Genomic DNA, 13,198 nt, shown 5'->3' with positions numbered 1-13,198 from the left:
GGCAGCCGAGGCAATGCCTTTCCAACTTTTTTATGGTTTGGAAGTCGCATTACCTATTGAATGTGAAATTCCATCTCTTAAATTAGCTATCGAATTATTACTTGCTACTTCTGCAGATGAATAATTCTTTGTACATTTAGCCCATCTAGATGAAAATCATCGTAATGCCATATTGGCCAGCAAAGCTCACTAGAAATGTGTCAAAGCCCAATACGATCAAAATGTTAATCCTTGTACATATTCAGAAGGTGACCTAGTCTTCGTATATGATCAAACTCATGACAAGGTAGGTGTAGGGAAATTCGAGCCCATGTGGCATGGCCCTTACCTCATAAAAAGTGTATTAGCTAAAGGTGCCTATGAGATGGTTGATTACAATGGTGTTCCTTTGGGAAAGCCAAGAAATGGTCTTTACCTAAAGAAATATTTTTCATAAAAAAATTGTGAATATTTGTACATTATTTACCGTTTTTAGGTATGTGTGATAAATTAGTGTTTATGATAGGGGTTTTGACGTAAATCATATTATCAATCATTTGTCGACGCGTTTCAAACCAATAAGTGTGGTTCATTGTCAAGACAATTTGAAGAACCAGATCATGGCTGCATGTTAAATAGAGAGAGAGAAGATAATCCAACAGCTATATTTGACTAGGAAACAGCTATAATAGACCATGAAATGACTACATTTGACTAGACTGGACCAAAGGACAGGAACAATGGCTATATTTGACTTGACTCGACCAAGGGATAGGGATAGGGAGAATTAGTTTTGATAATTTATAAGTTAGTTATGTTATTTTTAATACTATCAATGAATTGTATTTAATTATTAATTGTATATAGATAAAAAGTTTTAATAGAATATAAATAATAAAGGTTTATTATTAAAACTAATATAGCTTTTAATCATTTCAACTACTAACCCTTAGGAGAAAGAATATATTATTACTAGTTAAGTTAATATTTATAATTAATTTTATTTTATTTAAAGGCTCAAATATTAATATTATAATATTAAAAGTATATGGAATAAATCAAATAACAATTTGTTAGAAGAATAACTAACTTATTTAGTTAAGTTAATATTTATAATTAATTTTATTTTATTTAAAGGCTCAAATATTAATATTATAATATCAAAAGTATATGGAATAAATCAAATAATAATTTGTTAGAAGAATAACTAACTTATTTAGTTAAATAACCCAATTTATTTAATAATAACCATTAATGAATAAGTAGTAAAGGTTTATAACTAATTTGGCTTTTAATCATTTCTACTACAACCCCGAGGAGAAAGGAGATAATATTTATACTTAACTCATTTTATTTAAAGGCATAAATATTTAATATTGTAATATTAATAGAATTTGGACTAAATGGTTTATTAGAAGATTAGCTAATGTAGTTAGTTAAATAATCTGATCTATCTAATTATAACCATTAGGAGAAAGATTGTTAATATTTATTAATAGTTATTGAAAAGTAGTTATTAAGATTATAATAGTTGTTGAATTTAAGCTTTTGTGATCCATATCAAGTTTAATGAGAAGATTTTTTAGCGGAAATCACATTATAATATTTTTGTCGACACGTTTCGAACCGAGTGTGGTTCATCGTCAGAACAAGTTGAAGAACCAGATCATGGCTATAGGTTAAATAGGGAGAGCACCTGTAGCCATGATCCGGTTCTCCAACTTGTCCTGATGATGAACCACACTCATTGGTTCGAAATGCGTCGACAAAAATATTATAATGTGATTTCAGCCGAAAAATCTTCTCATTATAATAGTTATAATATTAACTAGATAATAATAATAAATAATAGTTATAATGTTAACTAAATAATAATAATAATAGTTATTATAAGTAAATAATAATAATTAAGTTAATTAAAGGTTTTTTTAATATTGTTTAAAGTCGAGGCCACATACCAATGTACTGATCGAAACGGCTGCTTGTTGAAGGAGCAATGAAACCCTAGCTAGAGAACGACGCAAGAAGCTTGCAGTTGCTCGTCAGTGGCCCCCTGCTGCTGGGGTTTGAGTACCATGGACACGCCAGAGGATGGAGAGCTTCTATCATATCAACAACAATTAAATGAAGGAACAACAAAAGCTTTTGCCTCTCTCATCTCCACAATGGGCCCGACAAAGAACAGACCATCAGTCACAAAGTTTGTTAAAATATTGGAAGACATTCTTGAAATCTCACTTCCTCCTACCCTTCCCCGTAGAGCAGCACTTTCTCTGGCGGAGCGAGGATTAGTGGGGAAGTTTACGGGGTTATGGCCATCACCCAAAACTGTGCAAAAATGGGTAGAAAGGAACTGGACCGTGTCAATAGATGGAAAAATCTCAATTAGGTTTTGTGGAAGAGGATATTACACCTTTCACTTTGAAACCAAGGAGGATTGAGATCTGATTTTCAGGAATGGACCTTATTTTATGGATACAAGGGGTTTGTATCTAAACAGATGGACGCCGGATTTCAACCCAGAAATGGATGTCCCCAATGTCGTCCCCATCTGGGTTAGACTGCCACACCTTCCCTTTCACTGTTGGGGGGATGATTCAGTCAAAGCCATAGGAAACGCAGTTGGGAAATATATAAACAGATGCAAGCCAAATGAAAACATGCATGCATGTGCCAGAATATGTGTAGAAGTGGATCTGGGGAAAGGGCTACCAGAAGCTATCAAAATCAAAGTGGACCAGTGGATGCACATACAACAGCTGGATTATGAACAAATTCCCTTCAAATGCAAGGTATGTCACGAATATGGTCATTTTGCAAATAGATGTACAAAAAAAAAGAAAATGAAAATGAAAAGAGTGAAGAACCGGAAAACAAATGGGAACAGGTCAAAAGAAAGAAGACAGTCAACAAACAAACAAATCTATCTTCCTCACAACCCCCCACATCCTCTGATCTCCATCCCACATCACCCAAAGAAGATAATAATCCTCTTGCCAGCCTTAATCCTTTTGAGCCTCTGGATCCTTCAGCCCCCTCATCCCTTGGACCACGATCCAGATCCAGATCCCCACAACATACCCCCAACCCCCCTTCATCCCCTCTGGCATCAAACTCTCACACCCCTCCCCCTCCCTCAGTAGACAAAATTCTAACCAGAAAACAGTCAAAGGAAGCACCCCCAAACGTAGAATACCAAAAAAAAGCAGGAAGAAAGAAAAACAAAGAACTCAAGGATGAAGCAGCAGGAAAGGAAACGACATAGGAAGGACTACAAGAAATAACAAAAAGAGTCAGCAAAGAGGGAAAGGAGCCATGCACCACCCAACAAGTAAATAATGATAGTGGTCTCCTGGAATTGCAGAGGAATGGGATCATCCATCAAAGAAAATGCCACAAGAGACATTCTGGCAAAGGAAAACCCAGATATCCTTATGATTCACGAGACAAAAACAAACAATCAAGAAACTGAAAAAAAATAAAATAAAAATAAATAAATAAATTACGAAGGGGAAGCAATACAGGCAACAGGAGCATCTGGAGGTATTTGCACAATATGGAAAAAAGTAACATGGGAGTTAATAAAATACAGAAAATACCAGCATTGGATCCAAACGGATATAATGAAAACCAACACAAAAGAGAGGTACAATGTTATAAATATATATGCCCCAAATCACTACAACGAAAAAGAGTAATGCTGGGCCACCATAAAAGAAGCACTAAAAGAAATACAAGCTGGGAAAATAATTCTAGGGGGAGATTTAAATTTGGTAAGAAGTATAGAAGAAAATTTTGGAGGAACATACCATACTGACCCATCCAAGGATATTCTAGAAGAAATAATGGAACAACACAATTTAATAGACATCCCGCCTAGTAACGGGAAATACACTTGGAGCAATAAAAGAGTGGGCAAAAGCAACATAAAAGAGAGGATGGATAGAATTCTGATACAAGAAAACATAGTAGCAGTGCACAGCTACATAAAATAAAAAATTATACACACTATAGCATCTGACCATAAACTGGTGACAATAGTCATGGGAAAAATGGAAAACCAGGGACCACTCCCGTTTAGATGCAACTCAATTTGGGATAGCAACACAGAAATCAGCGAAATAGTCAAGGAAGCATGGGAACCAAGAGTAACAGGATCACCACAGTATATCTAGGAAACAAAATTAAAAGCTGCAAGAATCAAATCAAAGGAATGGGCAGAGCAAATGAAATTAAAAAGAAAAGAAAAGAAAAAAGAGTTACAACAGAAAATAGAAAGCATGGAAACTGAAAAAGAAAACAGAGAAGAAGGCAAGCAAGATTATCTTAGAGAGAAGGAAATCTTCTGGGAAATATATAGGGAAAATAGGAAAAAATAAGAAGAGGCAAGACTGAAATCCAGAAGTCTGTGGCTCAAGGCAGGGGACAAAAACACATCCTTTTTCCACATCACAATGAAAATAAGAAGGGAAAGAAACCAAATAGAAAAATTTCAAGTCGAAAGCCAAGAGGTCAGAGGTGCGGAGGAACTAAAAAAATCAGCCTATCAGCACTTTAAAAACTTACTATCAGCCAGTGGAGAAATGGCTAAGAGTGAAGATTTCTTAAAACACACAAAAAAAATAAAAAAAATAACAAAATGTTGTAATGTGCAAGGATCCCACAGAAGAAGAGGTAGTGGCGGCTATATGGAGCCTGCATCCAGACAAAGCCCCTGGGCTAGATGGCTTCACAAGAGCATTCTACAGATCTCACTGGCATACCATCAGAAAGGATTTCTTAAGAATGGTGAAGAATGTCTTAAAAAAAGAAGGAGGAGGCAACACAAAATCCTCCTATCTTGCTCTAATCCCAAAGGAAGCAAACCCCTCAACTTTCAATAGGTTTCGCCCTATCTCTCTTTGCAATTCTTCTTACAAGATAATAACAAAAATAATTGCAAATAGAATCAAGGAAGTACTCCCAATAATCATATCTGAAAACCAAGGAGGTTTCGTGCCCAACAGGAAAATCATAGATAATGTCATTATTGTACAGGAAGTTGTTCACTCTAGTATGCTAAGGCAAGAGAAAGGCCTCATAATCAAGCTAGATATGGCTAATGCTTTTGACAGGGTCAGCCATCCATATCTAATGGCTGTCCTCCAGAAACTTGGTTTCTCAAGAGAAATAAGGGAAGTCATACAGGCATGCATTTCTACTCCTTGGATTGCCCCCCTTATAAATGGAAGGCCCAGTGACTTCTTCCAAAGCACAAGAGGCCTTAGGCAAGGTTGTCCTCTCTCTCCCTTCCTATATATTATAATGGCGGAAACTTTAAGTAGGGTTTTGGAAAACCAAAGAAAGGAAAGAAGCATCACAGGGATCAGAATAGCAAAAGGAGTTAAAACAATAAACCACTCACTTTTTGCTGATGATACATTGTTGTTGGGAGGGGCTTCAACAATAATAGCAAGGAGGTTCAAAAAAGTTCTGGATGATTTCTTAAAGGTATCAGGTGGGCTATTAAACAATGCAAAATGCAAGATATATGGATGGAATACCCCCCCAAGAACTATGCAAAGGATCTCACAAATCTTAGACATCCCTATACAAGAAAAATGGACACACTTTTTCTATCTGGAACTTCCAATTTCAAAAGAGAACATGAAGACAGAAATATGGACTAAACAAATTGAAAAAATGAAAAAAAAAAATACAAAACTGGGGTATGATGTGGTTGAATATGGCAGGAAGGGTAATTCTAATCAAAGCACTCCTTGCAGCACTACCTATCTACCAGTATGCAATAATCATGGCTCCACCAAGTGCACATAAACAAATGGAGTTAATCTTAAGAAGTTTCTCGTGGCAGGGGGGGGCGATGCAAGAAAACAAAAAATTTAGCCTAGTTAGGTGGGAGCAAGTAGTTCTTCCTTATGAACAAGGAGGACTATCAATACGGATACCTGGGCTTATGAATGCAGCACTGGGAATGAAAATAATATGGAGACTAATTACAAGAAAAGAGAGCTGGTGGAAAAAGACTCTTTTATCAAAATATATGGATGGCACCAGGGAAAGATTACTTAAGGGAAATATCCCAATAAAACAATGTACCCAAGTTTGGAAGTTGGTTAAAAAAACAATTCCATTAATGAGCAGATACGTTTCTAAAATCCCAGGAAATGGAAAAACAATTTCAATCGAGGAGGACAGAATCATGGGAAAATAACCACTTCAGACCCATCCAGAAATTGAATACATACAAGAGTGGATGAAAGGTAAAGGTTTTAACACTTTACACTCAATCTCTTTATGGAACCAAAAGGAGTGGCAAGACTGGAAAATCTCAGCAATTCCGGCAGACCTGGAAGGGCAATGGAGCAAAATCAGGCAGCTCTTAAAAAGGGCAGTGCCAATCCATCATGATGAGGAAGACGAATATCTTTGGGACCAAGCAGTGGACATTATACAGTTAGGACTGGATACAAAATCCTTCAAGAACAACCAAATCAACAAGAGTGGGATTCTTGGAAAATAGCATGGAAATCAGAAAGCTTGCCTAAGATAAAAATGTTCATCTGGACTCTTTTAAAAGGGAGAATATTGACCAGTGAAAACTTAAGAAAAAAAGGCTTTCAAGGTCCAACACGATGCCCATTATGCATGCAGGCTGAAGAAAATATTCAACATCTTTTCCAAGAATGTATCTTTGCCAAAGAATGTTGGCAGCAGCTGATAAGTCCTTTGGAAATAAGAATAAATTTCAAAAATCCCTTGCCGGATTTTCTTCAGACCTTTGAGAAAGCCTACCCATACACAACAAAGAAAAAAGCCACAATTCAGAGGATATGGAAATGTATTCCAGTGGTTCTATGTTGGCAAATTTGGTTGACAAGAAACAAGTGCATTTTCAAAAATCAAATTCCAAGGATAGGGAAGACCCTTTCAAAAACTTGGGGTCTAACCTCTGAAATACTCAATGTCAAAGGAACAGCTCCAATAGACAATCAAATCCTTCAACAGGAAGAGCGGGATTGGCTAAGCAAAGCCATAATAAATAATAATGGGCAAAGAGGACAGAGGAAGACAAGCACAGGAGGTATATGGAAAATAAGAATGAGTGAAGAGGAACTGACAAACTGGAGGAAAAATTAGAATAGATATTGTCTATACTTTGATGGGGCTTCAAAGCATAATCCGGGAAAGGCAGGGGTAGGAGGAATAATCCTCGATCCTGATGGGAAAGAAAATGTCACTTATGAATGGGGCTTGGGACAAATTTCAAATAACAAGGCAGAAGCATACAGTTTGTTGATGGGAACAAGAATAATTAAAAAAAGAAAAATCCAAAATCCCATCATAATAGGAGATTCAGCCATAATAATAGAGGCAATGGCAAGAAACAAAAAACCAAGCAATGAGCACATGAACAGAATCTTTAGAAGAATTAGGAAGAACTTGGAAGGCTCTGGCGATGTAATCTACAGACATGTCTTGAGAATTCACAATCAACAGGTAGATTACTTTGCAAACCAAGCAGTGAAAAAAAATGAAGGGCTTGTTCGTGAAAACCAGGAGGAATACCATAGCTCAGTTCCTTAATAACCAGCAAAATCCTTATGTTTAAAGCTAACCAAATCCAAAGGAAAATCACAATGAGAAAAGCAATAAATCAAAAAACAACAGTTACAAATCAACAAAGGACACAACACTGCAGCAACAACCAGGAAAACATGGGAAAGCAAAGGAAAAAGCATGAAACTCCAGGCTCTCGCACGAGCAACAACAGGAATGAAGGCATGGATCCAAGTCACAAGAACTACATTGCAATCTATCTCATCGAAGGCAGGTTTCGGGCTGAGATAAAGCACAATAAGAACATAGGGTACATTCATAAAAACTGCAGCAACAATCTCAACGAGGAAATCCCCATTTCTCATGTTATTATAGTGATTCTTTGGTTTCCAAGGTCCTCCCTGTCCCATCTAACTGCTAGTAGTGTTTTCTCTTCACAGCTTGCAAAATTCATCTTAAGCCCCCACCCTTCTATTTACCCATGCCTCATCTGGACTTCAAAAAATCTTTCATTTGCATCTATTAATACCGTCGGGCCCGCACTCCAAAACCTTTTCCGTAGTGTTGCTCCCCCCTTTCCGATCAAATCAGGACCATTGATCGGGAGCTCGATCCGACGGTCATTGTTTAGCCCGACCATCCAAATCTGCGCGAACCACCCACACTGTCAATCTGTACACATAGGATCGGATGGCTCTCACTGATTTCGGGCGGTCATCAAGCACGGAGATTACCCGCCTGAAAAGTGGTATTCTCTCTCTCCTCTGATGCTACGTGTCGCCCGATCAATGGAATTGGGCGACCTCTCCCTTTTACCACTTATGGTTTTTAACTTGCCTGATATACCACCTCCGCGTTTAAACCTGCCCTTTTGCTCGGTTAACTTACGGACTTGTTCACGCCCGATGACCGTCGATCTCAGCCATCGACGGTTGCGACGAATCCTCCAGCCTCCTCTTCCATCAGCGCCCCTGGTTTATCCCCTCCGCACAACCTCTAATCCCAACCTCTGCGATTTAACCTTGGCTGCTAATCTTCTGACAACCTCGTCCGTTGACTCATCCAATGGTTCCTGTTTATGCAAAAAGGAAAGTGGACATCAGTAGCAAAAGAAGAAGCATCTCAGGCAACACAAAATCAAAGATATACAGCAAAATCTGGAGCAGAAAGTAGAGACATGGGAAGAACAAGCATACAAATCACATGGTATCCAACCCAATAAAGGAGAGAACTCTTCGAACAATGAAGGAGAGAACTTGGACAATTTTGACAAGAGGAACCAGTCAAATCAGGAGCATTCAGTCTTTAAGCCTTGAACATCTGTCACAGAGCTCATGACTTGTAAATTTTTATTTCTAGTAGGTCAGTTCGTTAGACAGTACACTAGAATTCACATAAAAACTCATGAAGTCTTGAATACAAGCCTAGGAGAAGAGACTGCGTTCCTATCTCATGGCTTAGAGGTTTTTCATGATACAGTCTTTGTAATAGGAGCTTGCTCCATCAAAGCTTTTGGTAATATATAAACTATCCGACCTTGTTAAAAAAAATAAAAATAAATTAATATTAATTAAGTTAATTAAAAATGAATTATAATACATAATAAAACCGAACCATTATGCTCTTATTTCCAATCTAGAAGGGAACTAGAAAATTTAAATAAGATTACTAAAAAATCGTCGAGAAATCGAAGAGCAGAGACAAACTTACTAAAAGACAACACAAGGGGTGGGGACCGAGGGCGGGCTAAGAAGAAAGGGCAGGGATCCAATAACTGCTAATTTTCCAGCCATCATCCCTATTGAGATTGCTCGACCTCTTTTCAATTTCAATGGCCTCCCTAAATTTCTGGTGATGAAAAGGGGCAATCTTGGCAATAACATAGACCTCCTCAATACATATGTGATGTTTAGTCTTTTTTGTGTGTTTTGCCAAGGCGGAAGAACAGATCTTCCCATGTTTTATGCCAGCTGAGTGCTCGTGAATCCTTTGATGAATGGAGCGCCATGTCTCACCAATGTAGAGGGTCCCACAAGAACAAGGAACAGCGTAGACGTCTTTCATGTCCTTGGGGTCAATAGGGTATTTTATTGACCTAAGGGAGTTACATATGGTGTTAAGGGAGTTCTTGTGAGCATTAGGCCACCTTTAGTGGATCTATGTGGATTATTGGCGGTGGTGGACCTCTCCTTGCCTTAAAAAAAATCCCAAAGTTAATGTTAATATTGGTTCATTTAGTTTATTTTCCTTTGGATTTATAATATTAATCCTTTAGGTTTTATTTTTATTAATCTAAAGTTTGAAAATTTTTCCTTTTACTTTATTTTCACTTGGGTTTATAGTATTAATTCCTTGGATTTATTTTCCCTTGGGTTTATTATTATTAATCTTAGGGTTTAATATTTTTCTCTTTTGATTATTTTTCCTTTGGTTTATAATATTAAAGCTTTGCGTTTATTTCCCCTTGGGTTTATAATATTAATCCTTTGGATTTGTGATATTGCAGTTTTTAATTTTGGGTTTATAATATTGCATTTAGTATTGGGATGTTGGGTTTTTAATATTGAAGTATAATATATTGGGTTTTTTTTATTAAAGTTTACAATATTAATCCTATGGTTTAAAATATTTATTGTAAAGTTTATAATATTAATCTTTGGGTTTATAATGTTGGATTTTATAATATTAAGACTTATAATAATTGATTTAATATTTTTATGTTGGAATGGTTCATGAATCTATCATTATGTATAAAAGATATTGATAATTATCTTAATATGTAATAAATGTATATAATGGTGAGAGATAAATAAGTATTATTAGTAATAACATTATACTATTATTATATTATGTTAATTTTATTATGGTTTTATATATACAGTCAATTTCTAATAGTCATATTAATTCTATCACTTGGTTGTTTATCTCGCGTGGTTGGGATGGTCGGCTTATTGCCTCCCCACCCGGGTTCGACCCTCGTTGCATGTTGAGCTGCCCTGGCAGCATATTGTACCTATTCCGCTTCGCTGCTCCGCAGCATATCATGTCAATCACGTTTCTGTAAATATGTAATATGTATAAAAAAATTTGTGATTATTGGGTTAATTGTGCTTCTTCATGAGGGACTAACCCCCTCGTTCTTTTAAAATTAATTGTATACATCTAATAATTATTATTAATATGATTGATACATGTTTATTGGTATAATCAATCACATTTACTAATATAATTGTATATGTGCTTCATATACATCTATATTATATATCAACCACATTAATAAATGTGATTATACTAATTTATATAATGTTAATTATTTATTTTATTAAATATAATATTTTACATTTAACTTTGGAGAGGAAGAGAACCTAGTTAATAAGATGCAAGGAGAAAGTTTTTTCATTAATTTTTTACCTCTTATGTATCATTTTTTATAATTAATTTAATAAATTTATGCTAGGGGAAGAACATTTATGGTAGACTCGTTTAGTCGCAGGCGGAGAGAATGGCTTCTGATTGATGTTTTTCGGAGATTGCGGTTTTTTTGCTCACTCATTTTTGCCCACTTGTGTGTTTAATTTTATCAAAAACACCTTATTCGTTTCCTTATTTCTTTAAGATTTAATTAATCTGAGTGCGGTCTTTCTTTTTGAAAATTAACAGACATTATGATCTCCACAAGACTTCTGAGAATGCTTTTTCATTTATTCAAACTTCAAAAAGACGGCCACATATAATTGAGTGCGGTCTTTCTTTTTGAAAATTAGCGGTGTAGAAGATCTCCGAAAGATTTGTGATAATGCTTTTTCATTAATTTTATGCGAGTGCGGTCTTTTCGTCACTAAATTTACTCCATCGGTCTCTGCAATCAATGCATTTTGATTAATTTTATTTTATGGAAATGCCATATTCTTTCTTACTTTTGCAATTAGTGGGTATTTACCATCATTGTTTTTTCAAATTTCCACGGAAAACTGGGTATTTATCATCATTGTTGATCCAAACTTCTTTTTGGAAAATTATTTTTTTCCTTTCATTCTGACTTCTAACCCATTATTTTCAATATATGACGCCAATTTTCAAACATTAATAAATCCTTCCTGAATCCTCTCTCACGGCGTGATTTCAATATCGACATTTTTCAACTGAGTGGGTTAGGTCAGGACTAGTCAATAGTCGTTAACAACTAATTTCAAATTTAATTTCTCTGATGGGTCAATGGTCATTTTGACTACAGGCCTGTGAAATTAGTCATCTCTGCATCCCTCCAAAATACTCGGGCAAGAATTTTTGGCGATGCGAGGCGCTTTTGCCGTGTAGTTGGCGCAGGGGATTCATAACGGTGCGCGGTATATACTTTTTAACAGTGAAAGGAAAGCGATCTGAAAAAATTTCGAGACAACTTTATTCCAAGTTCGAATTTCTTTGAATTCTAAATTCAAAGTTACAAATGTATCTATGGTCACCGCTATCCCTTGGGTTTATTTATCTAATGGTTCATATTCCTAGGGTAGAATATTATTATAGGGTTTATATATTAATCCTAAGGTTTAATATAAATCCCTTAGGTTTATAATCCATTGGGTTTATAATATAAATTCTTAGGGTTTACAATATTAATCATATGGTTTATATTCCTAGGGTTTATAATATTAATCCCTTGGGTTTAAAAATTATTCCCCTTGGTTTATAATCCATTGAGTTTATAATATTAATCCCTTATGTTTATAAATTCCTAGGGTTTACATTCTTAGGGTTTAATATTAAGCTTAGGGTTTACAATATTAATCCCTTGGGTTTATTAGTTTTAGGGTTTATATTCCAAGGGTTTAATATTATCCCTTTGGGTTTAAAATTATTCCCTTAGGTTTATAATATTAATCCCATGGGCTTAAAATTATTGCCTTAGGTTTATAATATTAATCCCTTGGGTTTAAAATTATTCCCCTCGAATTATAATCAATTGAGTTTATAATATTAATCCCTTAGGTTTATAAATTCCTTGGATTTATAGTATGAATCTCCTGGGTTTATAATATTAATCCTAATGTTTATAATATTAATTTTATGGTTTATAGTCCTAGGATTTAATATTAATCGTAGGCTCTAATGTTATTCCCTTGGGTTTATAATCCCCTGGGTTTTTAATATTAATCCAATGGATTTATTAATCTCTTAGGTTTATAATATTGATCCTAGTGTCTCCAATATTAATCATAGGGTTTATATTCTAAGGGTTTAATATTAATCCCTTTAGTTTATATCCCCTTGGATTTATAATAGTAATCCCTTCGGTTTATTAATTCTAGTGTTTATGTTCCTAGGATTTAATATTAAACCTAAGGTTTAATGTTATGTCAACCATGGTCCAACATCGCATTGTGACAAATATTGTCAATATTAAAACCAACCATGGTCCAACGTCACATTGTGACAATGATTCTTTCAATATGAAAATCAATCATGATCAACCATGGTCCAACATTGCATTGTGACAAATATTGTGTCAATATGAAAATCAATCATGGTCAACCATGCTTGTTTTAGGGTTTATAATATTTACCTTAAGGTTTATATACCTTGTTTTTATTAGTGCCTTGGGTTTATAATATCAATCCCTATGGTTTATTAATATGAAGGTTCATATTCTTATGGTATAGTA

This window comes from Pinus tabuliformis, chromosome 4_2 (assembly GCF_031772625.1).
Source record: "Pinus tabuliformis cultivar Carrire ecotype Pingquan chromosome 4_2, CPIR1, whole genome shotgun sequence".
Lineage (NCBI taxonomy): Eukaryota > Viridiplantae > Streptophyta > Pinopsida > Pinales > Pinaceae > Pinus > Pinus tabuliformis.
Note: the sequence above shows the minus strand (reverse complement) of the source record.